At 43.3% G+C, this 27871-nt stretch overlaps 1 protein-coding gene across 17 annotated transcripts in view; it reads left to right on the forward strand.

Annotated features, from left to right (window-relative positions):
- The window catches only part of adgrb2 (adhesion G protein-coupled receptor B2), a 217020-nt gene that overhangs the window by 67346 nt on the left and 121803 nt on the right, over positions 1-27871 (forward strand). The gene's annotated exons all lie outside the window — the stretch shown is intronic.

Here is a 27871-nt window from a genome sequence, read left to right on the forward strand (position 1 = left end):
GTGGCGTGTCTCTACTTGACAGAGAATTTGTTATTTGAATTATGTCTTTGGTGCGTTGGCCTTTAATTAAAAAAAAATGAGGCGGTTCAAAGGGAGCCTTTTAAATCTCCCATGAAAAGATTTGTAAATGCCTGATAGAAATTCGGCCTTGTGATCTATATTTTAGAGATTTCCCCCATGTGGCCGAGAGGTGCGGCTCCCACCTGAGACTCCACTTTACATGCTGCATATTATTGTGTGTGTGTGTTTGTTTGTGTGTGTGTGTGTGCGAAACCACCCTCTGTGAGGACAAGATCCGATTTGACACCCATGCGCAGACACATGCCTCGTCAACGAATGAATAGAACAGGGAGCGTACAAGCCATAAGCACATATAAAACATGGGGACGTATATCTACACGTGTACCTGTAAGTGACACAGTTAAGTGCTCCATCCAAACCGAATCGACTCGCTCCGCTTCATAATTCGCTGCAGACGAATGACGGAGTGACCGTGGAGACACTGCAGTTTGTCTTCCGGCTCACAGATTACATAATGACTTTCTTTTAGGTGGCTCGTAGGCATGTTTGCAGAGTGAACAGCACTAATTAGAGCCCAGTTATTCTTACTGCGAGACTTGGCCTGCCTTCAACAACTCACCAACACACATCGTGAGAGCTCCGGGGAGAGAGCGCTGAGAGCCCTTACCTTGCTGACGGGGAGGTTATCGTACTCCGGATTTAATCAGTGGGGGTGAGGGGGGGGATTTATCATCTAATATACACAGACAGGGAGGGACCGAGGGAGAGACGTGGCATGGGAGGATAGAGGTAGACAGAGGATTTTTTTTGCCAGTTTGCTCGGACTGGTTTGTTTTTGCTGAAGACAAAAAAAGCCCAATGGATTGGTGCAGCTCTGCACACTGACCTCACATGTTGATGTGGTGTTAAATTCATGCCAATTATACCCGGAAGCTCTGTTGGTTTTTCTTTGTCTCACCTCAAAACGCACCGATGTTGTATTTGTCTGTCACTAAGATGTGAACCACTGAGAGGCGGTGATGAGAAGACGTGCGGGCAAGCCTCTGTGTGTGTGTGTTTTCTTCCAAACAATTCCCCTATGTCCTAATTACCTTAAAATATCCAAATGAAAGTACACCCGACACTGAGCTCGAATCTTGCCACTTCCCTGTTTCCTTCACTGTCTCTGCTCAAACACACAGAAAAAATCGGACTTAAATCTCCTCTAAAGCTTCTGCTTCACAGAGGAGATGAAGAACTGCAGCAGAGGAAAACAACGAGAGAAGCAATTAGACTGAAACACTCTTCAAATGACCAGACAAACATAAATGTAATCAAGTGTTTGAGGCTTCACTGGTGCTCCTTTGATATATCACATTATCTGGTAGACCCCCTCTTCTTTCATTTCTGCAATACTTTGATGCCCCCCAACTGGAAAATGAGCACCTCCAGCGGGTTCATCAAGAAGAACCATTTCCTAATATTAACATTACAGTCGTGGATTGAGATGAGATTTTTTTTTCTTTCTGCAATTGGTCGAAATGTGGTTAAAATTTGTGCAACATTCTGACAAAAAAACGAACCTTGTGTCTGTAGACAGGGTCGATCACAATTCACAGGGTTTGTATGGGAGCTCGTTGCCATGTGTGTGTATGTGGGTGTGGGCATGTATGTGTGTGTGTGTGTGGTGCAGGTATTACTCATATTGTGGGGGGGGACCAAAATCTGTTTACACAGTCACTTTATGAGGATAAAAATCAATTCATGTTAAAGTACTTCATTACAAGGTGAGGCCATGTTTAAAGGTTAGGTTTGATTGGGTGAGGTTAAGGTTACAGGTTTAGGGTTATGGGTAGACAAGTAGTAACTATGATTAAGGTTAGAATAAGTCCTCAGGAAATCAAAAATAAGTGTGTGAGTGAGAGAGTCAGTGAATAAGTTGTGAAGTGCTTTGATGAACATGCTGTGTGAATGCAACTATTTTTCTTTTCAGTTTTTGTTGAGTATTGAATGTATTGAATTGAGTTTTCAATAAAAAAAAAACAAGGACTTAAAACATGAAACAGAAATCTGGACCAAAGACATCACCATCATCCTTCAACAAGATCAAAAGTAGTTTTCCCTCATTTGTTCTTACATTGAGCTTTGAATAATTAATTCATATGTTCTCAATGTATTGTACACTGATAGGACATTTAGTCTAACCATGAGCAGGATCACATCATTATCATCCCACAATCTTCAATTCCAATGTTTAGATAATTGCACAAAGATATGTCTTTTGCCTTCTGAAAATACTAATTAAACAGAATCAATTCATACAAATAGCAGTCGGCAAATAATTAACCTAGAAATCAGGAAAGGTGATTTGCCTCGAAATTAGATTGAGTGTAAAAAAAAACGAAAAGAAAACCACAACCACAACAACAGAAAAATAAATATATATATTTTTAGCCCCCTGTTTTAACTGTAGTCCTGAAGGACAATAGTGTATTATAGGGTTAGGGTTAGTATAGCGACTGACCTTCTCTTCACTCATTGTATCAGTTCTGCTTTGGCAAAGCCCTAATGGCTCCTGTCTTCCCGAGGCTGCCGAGGGAGCTTTGTAAAGATACTCTATTTATTTATCTATTTAGGTTATTGCACAGGTAAAAATGACCGAATTATACTTAGTATGGCAATTAGGTGACCTTTGGGCGCATCGGTCCTCTGTGCCAGTGGAATCTGTCGATAATAGAGGGGATATAGCGAAAGCAAGCCTGTGTTTGTCCTTCATCCTTCCAGGAAGAGGAGAGTAGAATGATTGGAAAAATAAGAGAGTCCACATCTTAGTGGAGAGATCTTTGTGGACATTATATCAGCACTGGATATGACCCACAGAGGTCCTGGGTCTTTGTCCATCAAATCTGTAAATGTACGATTTTATGACACTGAACAAATTTGAACCACATATCTATGTAAAACACTGTTAAAAAAAATATATCGTCTCATTTCCATATAAAGTGGGTATGAGGTGCAATGCAAGCGGAATTATGCAATGTAAAACAAGTTTGCTGGTTCCGTTTATTTACTTAGTGCAGGTATATATCACTGGTTTCATTCAGCACAGAGTGACATCACATACGGGTGATTTGATATAAAGATGCTGTTGTTTCGAAAAAAACACTCGTAATGCGCGTTGGATTTTCGGCTTTTCGGCTACTGGAGGAATCTTTTTAATCATGACCTGCAATGCATAAATCAACACAGATCAACATTCATACACTGGAGCGTTTGCATCTCCCCTGCTCGTCATGCAAGTAAAAAAAAAAACTCATGTAATGGTGCAGGCAGGCACAGGAACATTCAGCTGTAGAGCTCCTGTGACTAAATGTCAGGTCTATCGGGAAGAAGAAGCAGAAAAAAACAGGATCCCCAGGTTCTCCTGTCCTCGCCCCCTCTCCCAGCAGCCATGAGTGACGTCGAATGCGATGCAGCAACAACAAACATACGTGTGTGTATCACTCGGTTATTTTAGCATTTTTTTATTCCACTACCCGTCCCTCCCATCCTCCATGAGAAGCTGTTTCTCAGCCCAGATTAACAAGTCACAACAAATTCAGCTGATGGTTGATTCCCCACTAAACAATTTTGACTGACTGGAAAATCACCCAACCGTAGAAACACACGCAGCTCACATTCGCAACCTTGATACAAATTGTGCCGATGCTTATTTGCCCAGTTTAGTAAACCGAGAGCCTTCACATGCTCCTGTAGACAAGAGTCCGCCTGACAGCGATTATAAGCCTCTTCAGAAAGTGTCGCGAGGCTCCTCTCAATTTTCTTATCTTTCCTGGAGCTGAAAAAAATCCCCCCGTTCTCTCGTTCTTTCTTTTATCACTGTCCTGAAAGCGACAGATGCGAGTGAACTGTGCCGATCCCATCTGTGTGAAGAAATGTGACCAAAATGTGGTTCATGTTCTCAACTGCAAGACAGCCATGCATTGTTTTAAGCGTTTATGCTCACACTAATAGACTGCAGTGTGAGATACGACACACACACACACACGCACGCACGCACGCACGCACGCACGCACGCACCCACGCACGCACGCACACACGCACACACACACACACACACACACACAAATACCGGTGAATGCCTTCGGGTTAGGAGGTGATAAGAGCAATCAGCGGCAGATTTGCAATACGCTCTTTGTCTGTCAGTGTGTAGAAATGTCAGGGTATGTGTGTGTTAATCAAACTGTTGTAATGTACTTCATTTAGCCCATGACATGCTTCGTACTTTAGTAAACAACAGTCAGAAGAAGGAGCCTCCATGTTAATACCTGAGGTACGCACATGGAAACGTGTTGCGTTCAGAATGATACAATCAGTAATTGGGTTGAGATGCTGCCTTATGGTTCCAGCGGCAGTAATCCGGACAGTAAGGAAGGAGATATTGTTCCTGTAAATAACCATTATTCTCAAGATTCAAGTTAGAATAAGGGGGCAGCTATATTTTCTATTTATGTGTGATTGATTATGTTTATTTATATATATCAATACACACCAGTGAGTAAACACGGCATACTATACCAATAATATTTTCCATTCATTCATCCATTATCTATCCTGCTTATCCAGTTCCCTTGGTGTTGACATAAATAACGTTCAGTTCACCTGAACCCAATGTTTGTCTCTTTGCATCCTACGTATTATTACACACTGCTCCGTGCAAAAGAACAGCTTTGGCTCCCTTGACAGTCTTATCAGAGCTGTCAACGACTGAGTTCAAGAAATATCAAAGACATGGAAATATTAAAATATACTTATGCACTATGTTGCCAACTATTATTATATAGTATTATAATATTATATATATTTTAATATTTCAATGTACTTTTAATGGTAAAATGCTCTTTAACAGTAAATAGTGCGGTGCACTTTCACATCTCCCTGTTTGCTTGGTGTGTGTTATTGCTCCGGAGCTACTTCAGAATTATTCCTTGTCCTTAGAGAGTTCTCCTCAAACAGTTTTACAATATCTTGTCACTTTTTATTGTTTGTGTGCTGGACATTGTGACCAGAGCTTTTGTTTAAACAGTCTATGGTGCAGATCGAAGTTAGAAAACTTGGTGTTCATCCTACCTGGTTTGTGTGCAGTGAAGTTTTGATAGTCAATGTTTTATGTTGTTATATCTCAGAGGTCTGTGCAAGCGACACAATCATCAGACCCAAGTTTACAACTTTTCAAAATAAAACATTTACAATTCAGCTTAGTAGACAGCATCGCAGCGACAAAACAAGCACTGTGCTTTTGCTACCACTACTCTCAGTGCTAGCATCGCAGTGAATGTGTCACCATGATGGATGATGGATGCTTACCTACCCTCTTTCTCCTGGTGATTGAGAAGCACGGGGCACAAGGGGTAAGAGCTGATATCGTGCCCGAGATATGAAGCTGGTGACCGCTCCACCTTGTCACTTCTGCTCCACCCACCTGTAGCGTCTCACCTAATTTGAAAATTGCCTTTATAGATTCATTATACTTTAAGTATATGCTTCTTAAAGCTATCAGCTGTTATTGGCTGTGAAGACGTGCACTGTGGATATCTCATCCTTCACATAGAATGGAGACTCAACCCCATTGTCCTCAATCATTCATCAGTCACTCGCAGGAAAATTACACCATCCTGTATGTGTTGGCTCATCCATCATTCGGCTGCAGCCACAGTGGCCGTCCCTCTAATTAAATTAGTCGACGCGCTCACATCATGACTTGTGGTCGGTACGTGGAAGTTTCCCTTTAGAGTTTGTCAGAGAGTGTGTGTGGTTGGTTTTCACTCTTAAGAACCTGCAATAACTGATTTCTTTTGCCACTTGGGGTCAGCAGAAACAAGCTGTGAGTGCAACACTGACACATCATCATCATCACCACTTCATCATCACCACTTCATTAGAGGGGGACTTTTGCTTACAGGACATATAGGAGCCTGATTCAAATGAGGCCGTCAGGGTGGTGAGAATAAACCAAAACCGTTAAAGTGTTGTTTCCTTGCATCAAAACACTGGAATAAAAGAGGTGGTAAAGCTGCACAGGCCTGATGGCGACTGCAGGTCAGGTTACTGTGTCTGTGCGGGTTCATCACTTTTACATTACACACAGTCATGTGATCCACTGGTCTTATAGGCGTAGTTATTACAGCTACTTTACATGTCGCTTATCAGAAATATTTCTAGTGTGTAAATGTTTCATTTTTAAACAACTTTGACGAAACCGTTTCATAAATATTACAAAGAACCAGCTAATTTGCGCTATGAGGCACTGAAATGTCACTGAATATTAGATCGTCCAACAAATGGCCTCCAAAATATCTATAATATTATAATAGTCCTATTAGGACAATTAGAAAAAAATAGCTAAATACAGTTCTGCTCAACATTTTAACCGCCACCAAGTTTAATTATTTTAAATTATAGTCTATGAGAATGATAATACACTCAAAATGTGACCTTTTTTAGCAAATTACAGGCTTGATCATATTCTGCTTTCATATTCGTCTTTGTGTGCCGAGCAAGTAAGTTGCATGTGGAGTCTGGTTTAGTGCAGTCACAACACATTCAGCTCACGGCTGCAGCATCCACCACCGCAGTGCAAGGACACTGTAGTGTTTTAATTCAGGTTTTTTTTACAATCTTTGATTTTCTGTTTTTTACTCCGAGTAAGTGAAGTCATTCATCATGCAGCTTGGGTTGTTTTCATTTTTTCTAATAGTACACCAGCGGGTTGGTGAATACACTTGTTCTAGTCTGCTAAATAAATACACTATAAAATACTATTATATTTGTATGCAATATTGCCCCAGCCTACATGTCATATTGCACTTACTAATAATTCACGCAAAGGAAATATTTAAAGTACTGCCATCTCCATAGTGGCCTTCAGACTTGCACTGAACTCCAGATAATCTCCTGAAATTATCAAGAGGGGCTATATGTGGGAATGCAGATCTCCAATCAGTTGCTGCTATCAAAACTCTGGATAGTGTCTGAATGAGACCATGTTTGGCGGATTCACCGCAATCGAGTGTGTGCGGCACAAAGCTGGAAAAGAGTGTCATACATGTAGAAGACATGTAGAAGAGAACAAGAGTCAAGAATTTCCTGCTGTGTTCTTTATGTTTGAGAGGCAAACTCCGAAGAAAGTCCGGACCCAAATGTGCGGACGTCCTCCGGAGGTCATGTCTCAAAACAGCTGACTACATTTTCCTGCCCCTGGTGCTGTCTTGTTGTAAATCAATGTTCCAATACCCAGATGTCGCGTTGTCCCTCATGGACGTAACTTGACACCTGCCTCTCTCTCTCTCTCTCTCTCTCTCGACGTTCACGGCTCCCCCATGGTGTGCTCCCTGAACACACACAGCAATCACTGGGAAATCTCATTAGCCCAGATGGAGGGTGTGGGCTGTGTTTTATGTGTTAAATCAGGGAGAGGTAGAGAGATAAAAGAGGGATAGAGAGATGGATAGATGAGGGAGAAAGAGGGGAATAGAGAAAGAGAGAGAAATCCGGAGAGAGAGAGAGAGAGAGAGAGAGAGAAGAGAGAGAGAGAGAGAGAGAGAGAGAGAGTGGGATTTGGCTGGGACTCATGGGACCAGAACACCCTTTCATTGAGCAGGAGCAAGTGGTCCGTCACTTTCTCACACACACACACACACACACACACACACACACACACACACACACACACACACACACACACACACACACACACACAGCCACAGCCACAGCTCACCCCCTCCTCATACAATACTATCTGGTAATTAGAGCAGAAAGAAGTGTGTTTGTGTGTGTTTTTGTGTGCGTGTCTGTAGCAGCATGAGAGCAGAGAGGTGTTTACTTTCACACTGTGCAGGCGTACAGTACATACAGGTGTTTTAATAACCCTTACCTCTGCCCAAACACGTGCACGCACAGTGAAAAATGTCCACACGCCAACGCTGATGACAAGGAATAATTGAACACTTTGCAAAAGAGTAGTTGTGGGTTGTTTTTTTCCCCCCCCCACTACAGTTAATCAAGCAAAACTGCATGTGTCCCTCTCTGTGTAGTGCTGTCGGCTCAGTGTAGGACTGTCTGCTCGGGGTGACTGTGGCAACGGGATTAGTATTCTGCGCTCATGAGCTATGGCTCTCTCTCTCTCTGAACGGGCTCTGCACTGAGCCCCTTTATGCTCCAGCAAAAGCCCCTACACACACACGCGCACACACACACACACACACACACACACACACACACACACACACACGCACACACACCTTGTCATTTATAATCTGTCCAGTTTTCTCAACAGATCTCTGCGGATCAGTATGGATCGGTATACAGCACTCTGTAGTGCCCTGGCCGTATTTCAGAGGCAGTTTTGCACGGGCCAACTTCCTGTTGATGTCATTAAAAGTCATAAATCTAAATAAAAGGGGAAAATGTATTGCGCGCCCTCCAATAAAAAAAGACCTCCTCGTCCAGCTGCATTGTGCACTGGCAACATCTCGCTGGCGAAATTATGTTTTGTTGTTTTTTTTTTTCTTTCTCTTGCCAATGGAGAATACATTTGCAGCTTAGGCATGCTCGCTTGACTCCTACATGCTCGACTGTGCCACATACATCAGCACTTACTGTTGTATTTTACCTCCCACAGCAGCCATCTGCGCACAGACTGCTCAACATGCTGTATATACCTGCGTGCTGTTTGTGAGACACAAGTGTGAACAAATAGAGTTGGAGTAAAGTTCACTCGTAAGTTAGATACTACACTTCTTTTTCCAGCAGAGAAATAGATTCGAGCATTCACATCGTTTGTCCAAATCTTTTTCTATAAAAACTTTATCGGAACGTGAAGGTTTTTTCTTCATGGGCGGCTCATCAATTTGTCATTATACAGTTCAACTATTTCTAATTTGTTCTGGCTGAAGTAGTTGAGACCTCATTTTCCAAATAGCAAAGTCTGTGGAGCTACATTAATTGGTTGATTAGACTTCAGTCAGTCAGGGTGGTGAGAATAAACCAACATTTATGTAGAACTATGTTATTATTGGATATTCTTGTTGAACTCTTTATTCATTACTTGCCTTTGGTTTTCATTGCTGTTTGTTTGTCTCTATTCCAGCAGGATTATGCAAAAACTCAGTGGGGTGTGGGCCAAGGAAGAGCCCATTTAATTTTGGATTGGATTTGATTAAGGTGGCAGATCCAGGATTTTGTTTGTTTGTTGCTTTTTTAAGAAAGATTACACCAAAAAATGCTCAATCGATTTCCCCCGAAATGTTTTGGATGGGTGGGGCATCACCCAAGGAAGGACACTTTACATTTTGGTGCAGATCTAGTATTTTTTTAATACTTTCTCTTACATTACAAGACATTTTCATAGATTTCCCATGCAGGGAATCATTCATGGATCTGGAGAAAAATCTGCTATATTTAGGTGACTGATCTCCATGCAATGGTTTGCAGTGTGTGCAATTTAGTGCAGCTTGCATGAATCCAAGGGGACAGTTGGGCCTTGGCAGACGTATTCATTCTACTGAGTGCTATTATAGGTCCTAAATGTGAGGATTAGAGAAGAACTATGTTATCAACTTTGTTATTCTTTGTGTTGGTTTACACAGATGCCATTATTACACTGTATTTTTTTTTACAGATTGAAGGTTAATACACATGTACACTATACTATACAGACTACAGCAGAGAATGGTATCCATTTCTTTGCACTGAATCTATTACAGATCTCAGAGGGGATTCGGTTCAGTGGATGAGGGCCTAAGGTTGGCTCTGAACGAGGTCCATCACTCTGTGTGCACCTAATGAAAGTTGTATGATATTAAGAAGAAAGCAGCAGCGAATCAGATCAGGTTTGTGGGCAGGATATTTTAGAGGGAGAGCGGTAGTTCGGAGCAACACGAGCATGGGGGAGATGAAGTGAAGAGAGGAAGACGTGGTTGAGGCACCAGTGGGCCAAATTAGCTAACCTCCAGAGACCCCCGTGTGCCTTACCCGCCATGAGAGACTGCGTGCGTGTGTGAGAGGGAGAGAGTGCATATGATGTGTGTGAATGAGTGGATGACGAAAAGCCTCTGAGCTACAGTTTGTCTCATAAGACTCATGCAGCTCTTAAGTGGTCGTAGAGCAATTTGATGACAATGGAGTGTAGGGAGATGTATTGCCCCGCCACACACACACACACACACACACACACACACACACACACACACACACACACACACACACACACACACACACACACACACACACACAGACAGTCTATATCACTCTCTGGCCCGTTGACTCCTATTCAAGCTCCAGTGGCTTCATGTGATCGATTAACTGCAGAAAATAGACGGTCATCCCATAGCGCACCTGTGCCCACGGTCATGTGATACAATCCCGGAGGCTTGCGTGTGTGTTCGGGTGTGTGTGTGTGTGTGTGTGTGTGTGTGTGTGTGTGTGTACGCATCTGTTTGCTAAAGTTCCACTTGCTTGATCATTTAAAATGCTCCCGTGTTATCTCAATGACAGGTTTGACATTTTGTGTGAATAGTCTCTAAAAAAAAGAAATGATTTTCAAGCACATACCCCCACATTGTTGTTTTGGCATTTGACATTTTGCGTGAACGAGGCATTGACACGCAGTTTGTAACAAAGCATCTGATTTGCGCAACTGAGTGATCGCCTGAATAAAAAGATCCTTGTGTTTCTCTGCTCTGCACGGATGATCAGCTATTGCATTGCAATTTAAGGTGATTTGAGGATATTTGCGACAGGACAAAAGTCGCGGTCACTGGACATTTATCACTGAGGATGCATCTGTGTAACTCAATACTTTCCATGGATTCTCTGTGCATGTAAGAAACATGTTAAGGTGTCTCCTCATTGTGTTACCCCCATAGGGAGCTACAGAATATAGGCAAACCGATACAGTTAGCGATCAGCTGGTGCACAGAGTGGAGCGTTGAGCACTCACACAGAGGATATTGGCAGATATTTCCCTCAGGCGTCGGTTGAGAATCCTTCGCACACGCCTGCCAGGTGGCCACAATCACGGCTCCGAATGAAAGCTAATATTGCTCTGTAATTATCGGATGTGTGATTGAGCAACTGTTTGCTCACAACCTCATTCCACCTTAAGAGGTGTTCATGTGTTTTGTGCTGGGACTTTCACAGCTTGTTTCCGCTGCCTCAAGTCATTGCAGGTTTAATTGTAAGTGTATAGATGTGTTTTTTATGAATACAAACTGATTACAGCCAGTGGTTCTTACCAACATATATTGTACGTGAGTCCCAAGGTTACATTAAACTGTTGAATGCCTTTTCCTTTCTCATAAATCATCGAAATCAAATAAATGTCATTTTCCTCCATGTTTGTTTGAAACCATTTGTATCTTAACTTCCACACAATTACCTCTATTTATATGGCCAAATATTTCTCTCAGCTGCTATAATGTTTAAAGAAACTATACGTAACTCTCAGTACAGGTTGAAAAAAAAGGATTGTGAACCTCAGGGCGAAAGCGATCAACAAAATCGATTTGGAGTCAAGAGTTATTAAACCTGGATTCCAATCAAATGAACCAGATTGGAGGTCGTTGGTTAAAGTAGTTTTTACTTACTTTTAATCGTACAAAATTTGCTATTTGCTATTCACATGGAGCTTCTGCTGATATGAAACAAACCTCACAAAAGAGAGAGAGACCTCAGCAGACCTGGAAACGAGCATTGTTGATTTTTCTGAAGCGGGAAAGAGTTTAATCGAGTTTAGACGTCCAGTCCACAGTTGGACAAATTGTCAATAAATGCATTGACTGGAATTTGCTCCCGACTGGTTGTGCAGGTCTGATCTGCAGCTCACGGAAGCTTCTGTTTGAGATACCGTTGCCAAAAGGGGGGGGTCGATCCCAGAGTTCACTTACTTTTTTCCTCCAGCACTTTGAATATTTAACGTGTTTGTTTCACAAAGACACAGAGGATTATAACTGTTTGTGCGTTATTAGCTTGAGCACATTCTGTTTGTGTTTACTCGTAACCAGGTGATTCAAAAAGGTCTCTTACTTTTTCTTGATATTAGCTCATACTATTCAGTCCACAAAGTTATTATCCACTGATGGTCTTGATGCAAACATTTCAGAAGGACTGCGCCCCCATGCAAATATATGTAATACTTTCTATTCTTAGTAAATAGCATGCAAGCCACTACATAGACGGTTGGTTTCGAGTGCATGTGGTCCACTCCTGATGCAGTCCAAGCGTGGAAAAGTGCGACGGCCGGGCCCATGTGGGACACAGCTGGCCAGCTGAGCCCACATCGGTTGCTCCGTGGTGCGAGCACGCACATCATAAGGCACGTGTGCATCCCTGATCGAATGTGCACATGCGGGCGTGTGCAGAGGGAGATGATCTAACTTTGCCAGGGCCATCAGGAAGATTTACGGCGGCAGTATAATTACCTCTTGGTCCTGTGCAGTGATTTAGTGTGAGAGGGACCGGTCACCTCTGAGGTGGAATGATATTGAAAGCCCCCATAGCAGTTGACAACCAGTTATCTAATGGTTTTCTGAAGGTGCTATAGGTGCAGCTTGCGTCCATTTCTCGGAGTGACCTGATGGTATTGTCACCGAGAGAGATGCAGCGAGAAAGACAAGAGGGAGGTTATTGATGCCGAGCAGCGGGCGGTTTGACCGATTGCCCGCCGTTATGTAAATGCATTTTTTTTTTACATCACGGTATCAAGATTCATTTTCATGCTGTTGCTGTGGCTCGTTTAGGTTCAACACTCAAAACCTGCTTGTTTATGTCGTCCTGAGGGCTGTGTGTTTAAATAGCAGCGTGATGTATGGTACAGCCATGCTCACTTTCTGGCTGTCGCCCCGCACCTCCTCTTTACCCGTAAGATGTCCTTCACGATAAGTGTCACCCCCTGAAATGTCTCCTCTGGGGAACTCATTTGTGTTCATCTGGCTTGACGTGAGGGGAATCTGTTTGCCAGACAACCTTACATGATAGACAAGGCTATTTATCCTAATACAGGAAAGTGTGTGTGGGGGGGGGGGTTCCAAACATAAACACACATACCATTAAAATTTACATTTACCCGTAGACGCACAGTCAGAGGTTTGCTCTCTCGTGCAAGCCACCGCAATAAACTACTTTTTTTGTGTGTGTGTCTGTGTGTGTGTGTTTGTTTTACATACTGTCACAGATGAACACAAAAACACCCACAGTCATGAAGTATGAAAGCGTTTTGTTCTCTCCTGCTTCTCCCCTGTTTGTTTGTCTGTTTGTAGTTGGTCACCGGGGTGCTCACACACACACACACACACACACACACACACACACACACACACACACACACACACACACACACACACACACACGCACACACACACACACACACATTCTCAAAGCAGCTGTACACAATACAACACACACACACACATGCCACAGCGGTGTCTACGTGTGCATACATGCCTTTGCCCATGTTTGTGTATGTACCAGTGTGTGTGTGTGTTTATAGACAATGCCTCTATTGTGTAAAAGTGACAGTAAGAGGGAGTAAGAGTGCTGTGGTCTTCCTCCTGAGGCTTGGTCTCTCTGGGTAATGATGACACCCATCGAAATACTGGATTATCATATATGCATGCACACATAAACACACAGGGTACACACACACACACACACACACACACACACAAATACACAGATACACACTCCCAAATGAGCACAGAGGGTGTAAATTCACCCACAAGCTTGCAGAGACAATGGTTACTGCGGGAGAATCTGGCAACATAGTGCAGGGAGAACACAATAGGTTGGCATGGAGGTGGACACGTGTGTGTGTGTGTGTGTGTGTTTGTTTGAGAGGGTGTGTGGGCGAGCGAGGAGACATGTGACAGCAGCCTCTTCCAGTGGATACAGTAAACTGCCCCCAAAAAAAAAGACGTCACAGATAAGTGGACGTGTACGGCTTGACCACCCAGCGACAGTCACTCTTGCCCTTGCGAAGTCAGAGTAGCTGCAAAACAAGCGTGACTCGCTCCCCTCTGTGCCACCCCCCCCCTCCCCTGCCTCCCGCTCCCTTTTTGTCAGCGCGCATTAGCATCACCAGCCGGTGTGTGGCAATTAAATATATCCCTGGGCAATGAGGCCCTATTTAGAAATCATTACAAGACAAGGAAATGTTGCCCCACGAGTTTAGCAAAAACACATGGGAGACTGCGTGTGTGTGCGTGTGTGTGTGCATGCGCATGCGTTTCTGTCTTTTCATTGGTGCGTTGCTGGGTGCTTGTGTGTGTTCCTTCACCATGCGACATTCTGTTCCACTCATCCATGGCCCTTCGCTTCAGAGATAACTCCCCCCCCCCCCCTCATACGGTCTCCTACAGTGCTGTGAAACCTCCTCCCCTCCCTCCCTCCCTGCCTCCTCCACTACAGGCCAATCCCAGATGATATCATCTGCATGTGGGGAGGCATCCTGATTTATTACAGTATTTAGATGGTGTGTGTGTGTGTGTGTGTGTGTGTGTGTGTGTGTGTGTGTGTGTGTGTGTGTGGTGTGTGTGCCCCGCACACCTGGTATTACCATGTTTATTGGGATCCGATCACAAGTGGACAGCAGCGTACGTTCACACCTTAAAACGTGGCAAATAAACACGTACATCATTTACGCAGCAGGAAGCAGCAAAGAGCAGAAGAAGAAATTAAATTAAGACACACGACATGTTCAAGGCAAAGCAAATCACTTCTGTTGTCATTGTTGCTAAAGTTTCAATGACGACTCGAGCGGAAATATTAATATATCCACACCTGTACATTAGAGGGATATTTGTGTAGCATTGCTTTGTATGCATGTGTGGGTGAATCTGCTCAGGTTTAGGATTTAGAGGATTAGTCACCTCTCATATGCAGACATGCTTATTCTCAAATCAGCTTCCAGCACCTTTCCTCCTTCTGCCACCTTCTGGCTTCTCATATTGATAATTTCCTTGCAGACCGTTCTGTGTTGACATCTGAAATGTATAAATAGATGTATTGCCTCAAAGCGAGAAGATTTCCGATTGGAATCCCGACTCTCTCTTTGTTTCCATGTCAAAATTGTCTCTGTGTGCTTTGACTTTAGTGTAATTGCAGACTCTAAATTGACCATAGGTGTGAAAGTAAGTGTGACAGGTTGTTTGTCTCTAGTCGGCCCTGTAATGGACCCTGCACCTCGCCTAGTGCCAGCTGGGATTGGCTCAAAAGGATAAACCATATACTGGAGATGATGGATGGATATATATATATAAAAAAAGGAGAAACACACAACAAATAAACTAAAAGGTTTTAAATGTCACTGTTTGACTCAAATTGCATTTTTCCCTTTTAATTTTCGGCGCTTCCACTTATTCTTTTCTGCATCTTAGACAAACATGCTCTGCCTAATTGTCTGAGAAACTTTGAGCAATTATCCCATTAGACTTTCAAATAATTGTGAGTCGACCATTAGTGTTTGATTGCTTTTTTGGATGGTACATAGAGATTAGCATGTCTAATGTGGTGATTGGAGGAGTGAATTTAATCACCGGCATTTCTGCCTAATGTGTCAGAAAGACATTGTAACTGCTACCGTGAGTAGAACCTTCATTTTCATGCAGATACACAGGAAAGAGAGATCTTCTCAGAATGAGGATGAAAAGTTAACGAGGCTTTGGAAAATGCATATATAATGCTCATATAAAACTCCGTCCACGCACTGACCAGGAATACTATAAAGGTTTATGACGCCTGTGAACACATTAATATATAAATAACCGGATAAATAAGTGGAGGGAGAGAAAAAAAAAAAAAAATCACCTTGCCTTCTTGTACTGCAGGGGACATAAAGCGAGGTATGCTCCCTTGGTCTTGCAGGAAATAAATGCTCTCGGGATTTATCGACACACTGGCTCTTATAAGCCTACTGTCACACTCCAGCAGTTACCCATGGCGGATTTAAGACTCAGGGAAGAAGCAACACTCTTAGTCTCCATCTCAGTCTCGTTTCCCTTTATTTCGCACCCAGCTGCAAGTACTTTTATGCCACTGCGGCCAATTCTCTCTCAAACGTGGTCAAGCGGGAACTGTTTAGGTATTTCGGAGGCAAAGTTGTGTTACAGTCCCTCAATAGGAGAATCTACATTTGTCCACCACCTATTCTTTCTGTCGAAGGTGACACACTTGACACAGCTTTGCTCTGTCTCTGGCTGCACAGCTGCCTTGGAATTGCAGTTTTTGTTTATATGATGGTAAAATATTCATAGAGAAAAACAGCGGTGGAAGCTGTCCACATAATCCCCCTATAAACTGATATCTAAATCCATCACACGTGTGTGCACACGCAGAAACACCACCTGCACACCGAGCGCGATGAGAGGTGACACACTCAAGGACACAATGAAATAAACGAGAGCAGCAACCGCATGTGTCAAACATCTTGCCTGTGCGCCTACAGATGCCCATACACACACACACACACACACACACACACACACACACACACACACACACACACACACACACACACACACACACACACACACACACACACACGCACATGCGCGCGCACCCACAGCTCTCAGACGAATGCTGCGGTTTGGGAGTCCGTATCGATCGACACTCGTCAGCATGTCCTCTATAACAAGCGCTGTCCCCGAAAGCACTGCAGCAAACCTGTCAGGGTGGGAGACAGAAAAAATAGAGGGTGAGAGAGAGGGAATGTGGAGTACATGTGCAGGCAGGGAAAAGCAGGCTGACAGGAGAAACCGACAAAACGTGAGTGACCGCTGACCCAAACACGCACATGTTTATTCATGCGGAACCAAATCAGTGTGTTTCCAAATTTGTTGAAAGTTGGGGTTCTCACCGCAAAGCCTGCTTAAAGATTATCGGCCAGGCCAGAGCGGCTGGAACCGAAAGAGCGAGCCTGATGATAATGATGAAGTATCTAGCCACCCGGCTAACGAGAGCGCAGATCTGCCCCGAGTCTGCCTGCTATGCAAATTTCCCTCACACCAGCGATGAATCAAAGGCACAGCAAACCAATGTTTCTCTTTGCAGCACTTTAGCAAAGCCATCATTCACAAAGGGCACGCCAAAGGCACGCACAAACACACACGCTCACGCGCGCACACACACATCGGGAAAGAGCCCGTCCGAACCTCGACACCCGGACAGCACGTCAAACCACTTTTTGTGCTACTGTTAAAATACAAAAAAAACAACGATAACCCAAACTTGAGCACACCAGTGTGATTGTGTGTCTCCTTCAGTTGGTGTGGCACTTCAGAGCCCAATGGCCTCTAACACTGAGTCGACAATAACAAGGCACCAGAGACAGATTCCTCCAAGTTGATGTTCGTTGGCAGAGAAACTCAGCGACACAAAACAGATTCTCCTCTCGCCATCTCTGACCTCGCGGCACCCCGGTGTTCCCACAGCATGGATTTTTTTTTAACGCTCGACAAATAAGTTGTGTCTTTGTGGTGCAGGGATGAAAAGTGGGGCATCATAGAGTTGCACGGCTTTAATTGATGGATGGAGCCATAAGTGCACGCACAGATGCGCAGACAGACGCGGGGCATTCTCCCTTCATTGTGTGTCCTTCATCCTCCCTTTCTCCCCCTCAGCCTCTCCGTCTCTCTGCCCCTCTCTCTCTCTCTCTCTCTCTCTCTCTCTCTCTCTCTCTCTCTCTCTCTCTCTCTCTCTCAGTCTTCTCATTATCCTGTTGCTCTGTCAGGCCTGTGGGTTTGCCTCTGGGGCGTTGATCTGGCAGAAGTAGCAGTATGACGGTAATTTGCTGGAATTGAAGGTTAGCCGGGCTCACCTTGCGTTTTTAAAAGGTGTCACGCGGGCCAAGAGGCAGACACCGCGGTTAATTATGTAACACATGCGGAGGAGGTTTTTGTTTTCGTCGACTGGATTCATGTCGTAAAAAAACAAGGATGTATTTCATTACTTTTATTAGTACACTTCTTCATGCGAGCAAACAAACAAGAAATACACACTTTTTGTTTGCATGTTCAAGCCCAGCGCACGTCACATCTGTAAAGGCACAAAACAGCAGACGACAAATACCTGCACGCGTGTACTTGCATGTCAAACAAGTGCACACACACACAAACAGGCGGTGACAGGCTTTTAAGCCTTTGTCAGATTAATGGCCACTTTCTCTCTGTGGTCAATAAATACTTCAGGGAGTTCCCCAAAGGCTGCAGGATAGCTCCCCATGTATCTGTGTGTGTGTGTGTGTGTGTGTGTGTGTGTGTGCACGCGTCTAACAGGCCTCATGGGTCAACCTGTCACCGCGAAGATGGCTAAGCAGTTGGTCGGCCAGCGGGAAATCAATGCACGGTGATGAAGCCACTCCATGTGTGTGTGTGTGTGTGTGTGTGTGCATGTGTGTAAGAGTGTGTGTGTCTTTTTTGTGTTTTACGTGTGTTTTGTACCTGAGCTTTTGTGTCTTGTGACCCTAATTAAGAGTGATAAAAATAACTGTAACTGAGGCGACTGCGACAAATTGATTCCCTTCACCGATTTTCACTTTAAGGGACCAGAGATATTTACAAAATTAAGTTTCTAGCCTTCAATTCAAATCTGGATTTTACAAAAAAAAAAGAACCAAATTCCTCATCTAGTACTGTAGATGTTAGTATAGATATCCATCCAGATGTTCAAGGGACAAGTTACACCCACCGGGCGACACTCCTTCCCTTGCATTTCCGAGGCCTGCAGGGGTGAGGAGACGCTAGGATGTGCGTTCGGAGGCACGTGACCGAGTCCTGATGCGATGTGGAATGGAGATTATAGGGCTGGGGAGCACTGGAGCTGCTCTTCTCCCCCCTCCACTCAGCAGAGCGATGGAGCTCTCCTCTGCCTGTGAACCCTGGATGTTTAAACGAGCCCCAGCGGTCCTCATTACCCTTTCCCTGGGCACGCTCGCGCGCACACACACAGATGCAGGCGCGCACTTCGGTGGAATGTACTGCAGCACCCGTTAAGATACAAGAAGGGAGGCACTTGCACGCATGCAGCTGTTGGCTTTGATGAAGTGTAACAGAGCCGCGGGCTGGTCTGCGATAGTTGCCTTGGACAGCCGTCCTGTCCTCTATCAACTCTTGTGGGTTAGAGGGGTCGTTACGGGGGTGATGGGTCTAACGATGCTTGGACCACCCAAGGGTCGACCCACGCTGGAAGCCTTTTAGAGTCGACACTGACTCCATAATATCACATTTCCATTGATAAAAGCACAAACTCTCAGGTGCATTTAGTCGACATTGTTAATTGCACTTGATAATTTCATACGCTGCATGTGCGTTTTATATATGCACCTGTCATAACATCACATTGTCTATTCCAAGTACTTAAGTGCAGCAATTTTGAGCTCTGCACACCTTCCACCTCCAGAGCATTTAATCGCCGCTTCAGGTGAGCTCCGTTTGCACTCGCCTCCATCCACTCTCTTCCCCCCCGCTGTTTTTTTTCCACCTCCTTCTTACTCCCATTTTCCATCTCCTTCTTACTCCTCTTCAGGTGGAGAGGGAAGGTGAAGAAGACGTGACTCATCTCATATTCCATCTCATCTTCCTTTTTGTTATTTTTCTCTCTGTTTTCCTTTAACTTGATGAGTCTCCCGCTCCAATAGAGACCACCTATACCGATACCTATTACATGCCTTTAGGTGTGTGTGTGTGTGTGTGTGTGTGTGTGTTTGAAGTGTGTGTATTTGATATCGAGTGCTGTTTGAAGTGCTGAAGTGAAGTTGCGACGACCGGGCTCGTTGAGACACTGGTAGAAAACTGGTCCTTGAATGTTTCTGGATGTGCTCGCACGCTGCAGCCCCAGAGGTTGTTTTTTTTTTTTTGTGTGTGAAGTGATTGAAATGCTTTTCTTGATTTGCCCAAACACAAGCTTGATAATACATATGTTGCATCACATTCTCTTTCTTCTGGTACCAATAACTTGAAACGGCTCAGGTTCAAAGGGGGCGACTAAGAACTCCTAGTCAGTTCCAAGATGGCTCTAAGATGTTTTATTTCACTGCAACCTCAACATCCCCCGAAGGGATTTTATAACTATGTGAAAAGAAGGCTTTTTTAAAAAAAAGGGAGCTCAGTGTTCTTTGTCGCTCGGTGGTGTGTGATCCCTTCAAGACGTCTTGGACATTGCTGAACTGCTGTGACAGGGCCGTGCGCAGATGTCCCCTGGTCATGAGTTGCTTTCACTCAGAAGGATGCTAAAAGAGGGTCCTCTCTCTCTCTCTCTCTCTCTCTCTCTCTCTCTCTCTCTCTCTCTCTCTCTCTGGGAGGCAACCAGAGAGCCATCATGTAGCAGAGTTAATCAGTGTGACTATTGGCTGGAGGTAATCAAGTGATTAATCAGCGCGACATTCCGCTGACGCAGGGAAATCTGGAGGGAGACTTATGGACACTCAAAGTGAGGGAATGTGGAGAGGACGTGTGTACGGAGAGAAACTGTTTGGTGGACTCACATAAAGAAGCCTGTAAACATAACAGCAACTCAATGGCCAGCGTCCCCCCTGATCCCAACTTCCTGCAAGACCTCATTAAATGAAAGAAAATATTTTATAGTTTAATCTTGTAGCTTTGAAAGTTGGCTGCAAACACACATTCAAATTTGCATAGTAGATATTCACTGAGATTGTCTTGAACTTTGCTATTGTGTTACCACCAGTGGTGTAGTGCAGGGTACACGCAGGTATAAGGCATATATCCACTTATTTTCAATCATCATAGCATCTATACCCACCCTCTTAATCACCTACAGTGTGCATTGTACATTGGAGTCCTGCAAGGCAAAGGCAAAGCATCACCCGCCTTACTCTGCCGCTGATTGGTTAATAAGGATAAGACTATCAGATGAAGCCAATCAGAGGCAGAGTAGGGAGGGTCATGTCTGTGTTTGTCGACCTGGTAAAAAAAAAAAAAATCACCTGCTCTTTAACTTACCATGTGATTAACTCGATTAACTGAAATTAAAATTGTAAATTGCGTTAATAACATGCAGTGAAGTTATTTATTTAGTAATACGCCTATTTGCACGCTGTACTATTTGTAGAGTAACATTTGCAAGGTGCCCTATGACAATGGGCACATGTCACTCTTCATAACACAAAGTTTATCCTTTGCTGGACGGGTTGCTATAAAAAGCAAAGACTAAATCGAATAAACACTTGTGCATTTTTTGTTGAAAATTGGACAGTGGTGGACTTTCCACCTCGTTTTTTGACTTCACTGTAACAAACAAATCAAAAAATGATGCAGCATCTGTAGAAGGTGTAGAATGGAGACTGTGAGGAAAAGCTCATTTTGTGGCCAAGCGGACTGTGTAGCTGAGTATTGTGTTGCAGCTGTAGGCTTCTCTCTTCTTATTTATTGGTTATTACATTCCCTGTTCTACTCTTTTGTCTTCAAGCAAATTGAAAAAACGTTCTTCCCTCATATTCCACTGAAACCATGAAGGTATTTCTGTTCAAACTTGAAAGGTTACCAAACAGCTTGTGATGCGCTTTGATTTGTCTCAAAAAAAACAATAGAACACAAGATAGTTTTGCAATTCACTGTGATATTGTTCAGTGCCGTCTCTTCTATGATCCATCCAAATAATAAAGACATGTACGCCTGTGCCTTTGTGTGTGCCACGCACCAAACTAGTCTGTGAATCTGCAGCCCTTGTGACAGCATTTTGCAAAAGTTCATTGTTCAAGGATTTGGAAGTAATACAAGGCACAGATGAAAGAGGCAAGAGGAGGAGGTGAGGAAAGGCCAGAGGAAGCGATCATTTCACCCAGTGCCACCTCACAATTCCACTTTCACTCCAAGATATGACTGCTGAGGGGGCGGCAGGGGTGATTGAGATGTGATGGGCGAAAGAAGTCCAGCAGTAAGTCAAAGTGGGTGATGGGGGTCAGGAGCCGGGGAGAGTCATGAAAGCGAGAACCATGCTGGCCACAGAAAGTATTAGACTCGTAGTAAGCAGGTGACTGATAGTGACAGGGAGACACTGTGGTTGGGGGGGCACATTTATGCCTTGAAGGGACAGGACTGTGACGGCTGACAGTTTATTCTTGTTCTATTTTTTTTTTTTTTTAAAGACACCCGGAAATAGAAGGGAAGTGTGGGAAAGTGTTTTTTTTCCTGCTTGATACAGTACATTGGATGTCATAGTTACTACAGCACAATTACGTGTTCTACCAGATTCACAAAGGTTTCTCTGTTCAGTCCAATTTCAAAATAGGCCGAAAGTCTAATGGGAAAAAATTGTGTTTATTTATTAAAAAAAGATGTATGGAAAATGTATGGAAAAAATAATGTATGTGATTCAAAATTGAAGTCTTTTGGTACCTTGAGGTATTGTGAAGTAGGAAAAAACAATAAATGATTTGATCCTGCAGTATAATGCTGGATGTGTGATACTGTAAACTGAGTTGAGACAAAGACAGTCTCACCTGCTAACAAGTCTATCACTAAACAGTTCCCAAGTCTACGTCCAAAGAGTTAATACCGGCTGCAACTCATCAAATTCTCTTCACTCAACTTGAAGTGATCCACAGTCCTTGTTCTGTGTAAAAACACAGTCTACCTTTCAGCTAACACAAGGCTCCAGCAGCCTGAGTTTGTCAAACCAAGGGCAGATCCTTCAAAGTAATGGTCCTTTTAGTGCTTAATCATCTGATTTTGTGGCTGAATTTTTTTTACTCTGACCAAAGTCTTTTGACTAAAACAGTGGTGGTGAATCTTTTTTTTTTGTATTTGTCTACCAAGGGCAATTTCAGTTTTTATAACTTTCTTTGCAGGTTGTGCAAAATTACGCCGATGTCAGGACGGCTGGAATTGCTTCTGTGAGGAGTCTGATGATGTCTGATGTCAGATGATGATGATGGTTATGCTTTTTAGCAGCATAGGGGGCCACAGACAACAAGTGAAACTTTCTAGTTGGTTTTACTTTGTCCGGTGCCAGAAGCTCAATGAAGCTCTCTGCAAATTCCTCTAAACGAGGTTCTAGCTTCACAGCTGGAAACTCACTCACTACAAAATGTGTCTGCTCAACCTGTTCTCTGTCAGAATGTGCTCTTTGGAAAGCTGCTTGTTGGGCACTAATCTCACTACCAACCAATGAGCCTTCACTCTGTCCAAGACCATGTGTCCTTGCAACTCATCCAGTGTGGCTGCATGTTTCCAGCTGTAGTGACACTTGAGGTTGGTCTTTTTTTTACCACTACAAGTTTGTCCCTGCAAACTGCTGGTACCCTGGCTTCATTTTTATGAAAAACAAATTGTTTTTTTCCATTTCTCATAAAAAAGCACAAGATTCCTTTTATTGTTCTTTCTTGACAGTCACCATGACACTTGTCACAAGCAATCAAGAAACAGCTACATGTGCTTGTTTTACTCCGACTGTGGAACGGGTTGTTCCTTATTTATTCATGAATTGTCTCACAAGCCCGATCAAATTGTCTTGTCAGCCATATGCAGCCCAAAGGCAGGAGGTTCTCCACCATTGTATGAAGTGATTTCTTTTGAGGGCCTGTATGGATAGAAGGACGTTAGATATGTATCCAGAGGCAGGGGGGCAATAGTTCAACTAAACTATTCAAGTCAAGTAAAAAACTACAGGACACAAGGAAGAAATCAGTTGGTAAAATAACTAGATGAACCTAATGTTATTTCCATTACAATAACTTTTTAAAAGGTTTTCAGAGGTTTCATCTGTTTTATACCTACTGGCTACTGAATCTGTTGAATTGCTGCATGGTAAAAAAAATATATATATTTTACAGCCATATTAAATGATTTTCTACCACCTCCTAAAAATGCAAAGCAACAAAAATGTGATATATTTGCTTATGTCAAAAAATACTTATAATCACTCAGATAATTCACTCAGATTCAAAAGTATAATGTCTTTCCACTTGATGTTTGACTTTCTCCAGCAGCTCCACATTTACCACATCTCTCTGCCACATTTAGCTCATTGGATGCAAACTAACGTGAGCTTGTGCACTCACATTTTAATAAGGGTGCGACCTCGTAACCTTCTGTTAATCGGTAAACCTAAACATAATGTTTAAAATTAAAAATAATAAGCCAACTATAGCTGCAGATTGAAGATTGGTTCTCAGTGGGATTGGCAGTAGAGCAGCCTCTCCACAAAGTGCTTGGATTTTATGTTAATATCAAAAGTATTGCTTTAGGACAAAAAAAAGTGCAGAGCGCTCTACCCTTGTAGTAAAAAGACAACCTCAAGCTTCCACAGCAGCAGACGGTAACAATTCTGAATATCTAATAAAAAAAAAAGTATCACAAGTTTGTTCTCTCCAGTAAAGAAAAGAAAATAAACATAACAAATGATGCCACCGAAGGCAAACGAGGACACAGAGGCACAAACTTTTACGGTGTGACATTCATTTTATTTTAATCACATCTTATCCCATAATTTACCCCGAGAATTAATGCTTCACGTCATGTCCTGCTGAGTGGTATTTTTCACACTGGCACACATGCACACACTCGAAACACATGCACACACACACACACACACACACACACACACACACACACACACACACACACACACACACACACACACACACACACACACACACACACACGAGCACACCCACACAGACTTTTCTTCGGCTCAAGAAATCTAGGACAGAGTCTTGTTTTGATGATTCAAGGGAGGATCACTCAGCTAAGCACAGGATGCTCAAAACTGGGCGGGTTTAAAATTCCCCCAGTAATCTACCAGCTAGTCAGCGTTACACAGCCTTTCCCCCTGGGAAGAAAAATACATAACTTTCATTACCTTCATGGCTGGAAATTAACTCTTTAGTAGGGAGTTCCCCTCATGGTCCCCAACTGCACTGCCCTGTTGATTAGCCTGACCGCTCTCTGATATTTATCTAGGAGCTCGTTCCACAACAACATTTTTAGATTAAATTACGTTGCAGGGCAGGAGAAGAAAAGAACGAGTGGAGAGGCCTCATGTCAGGAGCTGGCAGTCCTTGAAACCTGCAAAGAGGTGCGGGTACAGCCCCATGGTACAATTATGTCTGTCACACCTTGAAAGACAAAAAATCTGAGTAATTAATACAAGATACCAATCATCTCTGCCAAAGAAATTAGTCTCATTATGGATGTGCACCTCGTTGACCAATGCCTCACATCCTAGTGCATCTCTGACCTCAGCGAGGCCAGAAGAACACACAAGAGTTAGATCTGTTTTGTAATTTGATAAACAGGCCAAGATTTAGAAGAAGTTCTGAGTAAATAAAATCAAAATGAAAAAGGCCATTGATCAACCAGACATTCAGCACACCTTATCACTCTTCACAACTGAACTCAAGAGAGAATATGATATCCTAACAGCTAGCTTGACGACAGATATATCTTGAAAAGCAGTTTCAACTTAGATTCAAAGTGATCCCTGCTGTCATCCTTCTTATAGTCCCTCGGATAAGGATTTCCAGATAGTGATCCCCTGGACAGAGACACCCATCTCTCAGTGAGAGACACCGAGTGTACGGCCTGTAATGCACTGCATGTAAAGGACCACTTATAGCAAGTCTACATTTATGTAGCACTAATGTGTAACAGCGTATGCCTTTGGGAAGAAACATGATGCTAAAAGGATTTTTTACCTGCACCGAAGAGATTATGTTTGTTTGTCGGTTTGTTTGTTTTAAAACAAAACTACAAAGAAAACACCCTGAACCACCCTGAGTGGATTACCATGAAAGAATATGGTATTTCTCAACATTTTCACAGTTTCCCCAGAGAATAATTCATGGATCTTTATGAAAAGCTTGATAGAATTCAAGGGGACTGTTGGTCCGCGTCGATGGTATGCGCTCCACTGAGTGCCATTCCAGATAAAGCTGCAACATGGTGATTAAATAATGTAAATGTTGCCTTAAAATAGATAAAGATCCCAACCTGACGAATGACACATAAATGCAAAGTAAAAATTGTCGTCCTAGTTAAAAAAACGAAACGAATTGAAAGTCCTGCGCTCTGTGTCTGGACTAGAAAATATGTAGCGAGGGAAGATAAACCAGGCAGCAATCATGTTTAAATTAATTACCACTTTGTTGTTAGGATAAAGGGTTGGACTTGGCAGAAAAGACCCTGCTCTTTGAAGGACTAGGACAAATCAATAGAGTGTAAGCATAAATGTGGAAGAGAATTAATGCCTCCTTAGTAAACACATGGAGTGTGTCAACGTTGAAGCTTTCATAAATCAACAATAGCAAATACTTAAGCATATAAGAAGATTACCTAGTTGGCACAAGGCATATCAGGGGAAGAACTACCCAGTCACAATGGCTGCAGTGTGCATCAGCATAAATATGAATGGATGTAACCAGTCAGCTGGTAGCGAAGCAGCAGAACGAGCGCGTGATTATGAAGCTTGACTGGAGCAGCTGATGCCCGTTGGAAGCACGACTTCAGTGCTTTGCCTCTAATAATATAAGCTGCATTTTTTTTATTTTTATTATGCAATCAGAAACTGTGAGATCTTTCAGTTTATCTTCATGGGTATTTTCATATCTTTTTTGAGATTCTGTCTTATTCGGTCTCCGATATACCAACATTGTTCATTAGCTCTGCGCAAGCCATCCGAGTCCCCCCCTCTGCAAGCACGAGTGGGCAACACGTGGGTGGATGTGAGCATGTACGCATGAGCGAGTGTGTGCATTCTCATCTCAGCACGAGGTAAACGTGGTTGTGTCTGTTAAGTGTGAATGTGCCCACAGTGTATACCGATGTGGATTCTTCAGCAGGACACCATTGTTACACTAGCCTTGCCTGGGAAAAAGTACAGGTTCTGAATAAACACACTGTGACATTAGTGGAAGCCTATGGTGCTTGAGTGAAAGGCAATTGTATCCAAAGATTATTGTAAAATCACGGGGAACAAAACAGTACACACTGTAACTGAATGGTCCAAAAATAAAACTGAACAGAACACAGTCTTCGGGAGCATAATAGTAGCAAAGCATAATAGTTACTGGAGCATGGATTCATAACAACACGGCAACATGAGCTATTGATTAATACATTTTACTAGTCCAAGTTCCAGTGTGCGCTCTCCCAGATCCAAGGACAGAGTAACCAGCTGGAAAGGTTAGGACATCATCTTGTTTTTCTGCTTTCTTATCACCGTTTCTCCCTCCTCCCTCCATCTTAGCTGAACCAGCTCCATGTCTGACTGGACTGGACTGTAAATCACACTTAGCATGTCTGTGAATGTGTGCGTGTGTGTGTGTGTGGGTGTTGTGCAGACACCATAAACATTGCCCCTCTGACCTGACCCTTTGCTCCGATTAAAAGGTGTTTGACTTCTGCTGTGCCCCCTTCCGCCAAGTGAAGAAGCAGACGGTTGCTATTGGAGTCTCTTCTTCTCGTGCGCCTCCGGTTCATGAAAAACACCTGCCAGAGTGTGCTCCGGGTTGCTATGGCCTTTGAGCTAAGTGCTCATGCAGCTTCTTTCTATGGGTGTGTGTGTGCGTGCGTGCGTGCGTGTGTGTGTGTGTGTGTGTGTGTGTGTGTGTGTGTGTGTGTGTGTGTGTGTGTGTGTGTGTGTGTGTCTCTGCAGCAACACTTGCACGAATGCATTTCAGTGCAGTAGGCAGATGTTATTAATTTCTCACGGCAGACATAGACTGCACACACAGTTTCCTTATTAGCCAGATGTACAGATGTGCTTTCTTTGTTGACTACGTGAGAAACAGACTCACACACAGCAAATAAAAATATGTGCGAAAAGAAAAACTGTTTTTGTTGCTGCATCAGTGTTCAGGACA

Source organism: Hippoglossus stenolepis, chromosome 17 (assembly GCF_022539355.2).
Source record: "Hippoglossus stenolepis isolate QCI-W04-F060 chromosome 17, HSTE1.2, whole genome shotgun sequence".
NCBI lineage: Eukaryota > Metazoa > Chordata > Actinopteri > Pleuronectiformes > Pleuronectidae > Hippoglossus > Hippoglossus stenolepis.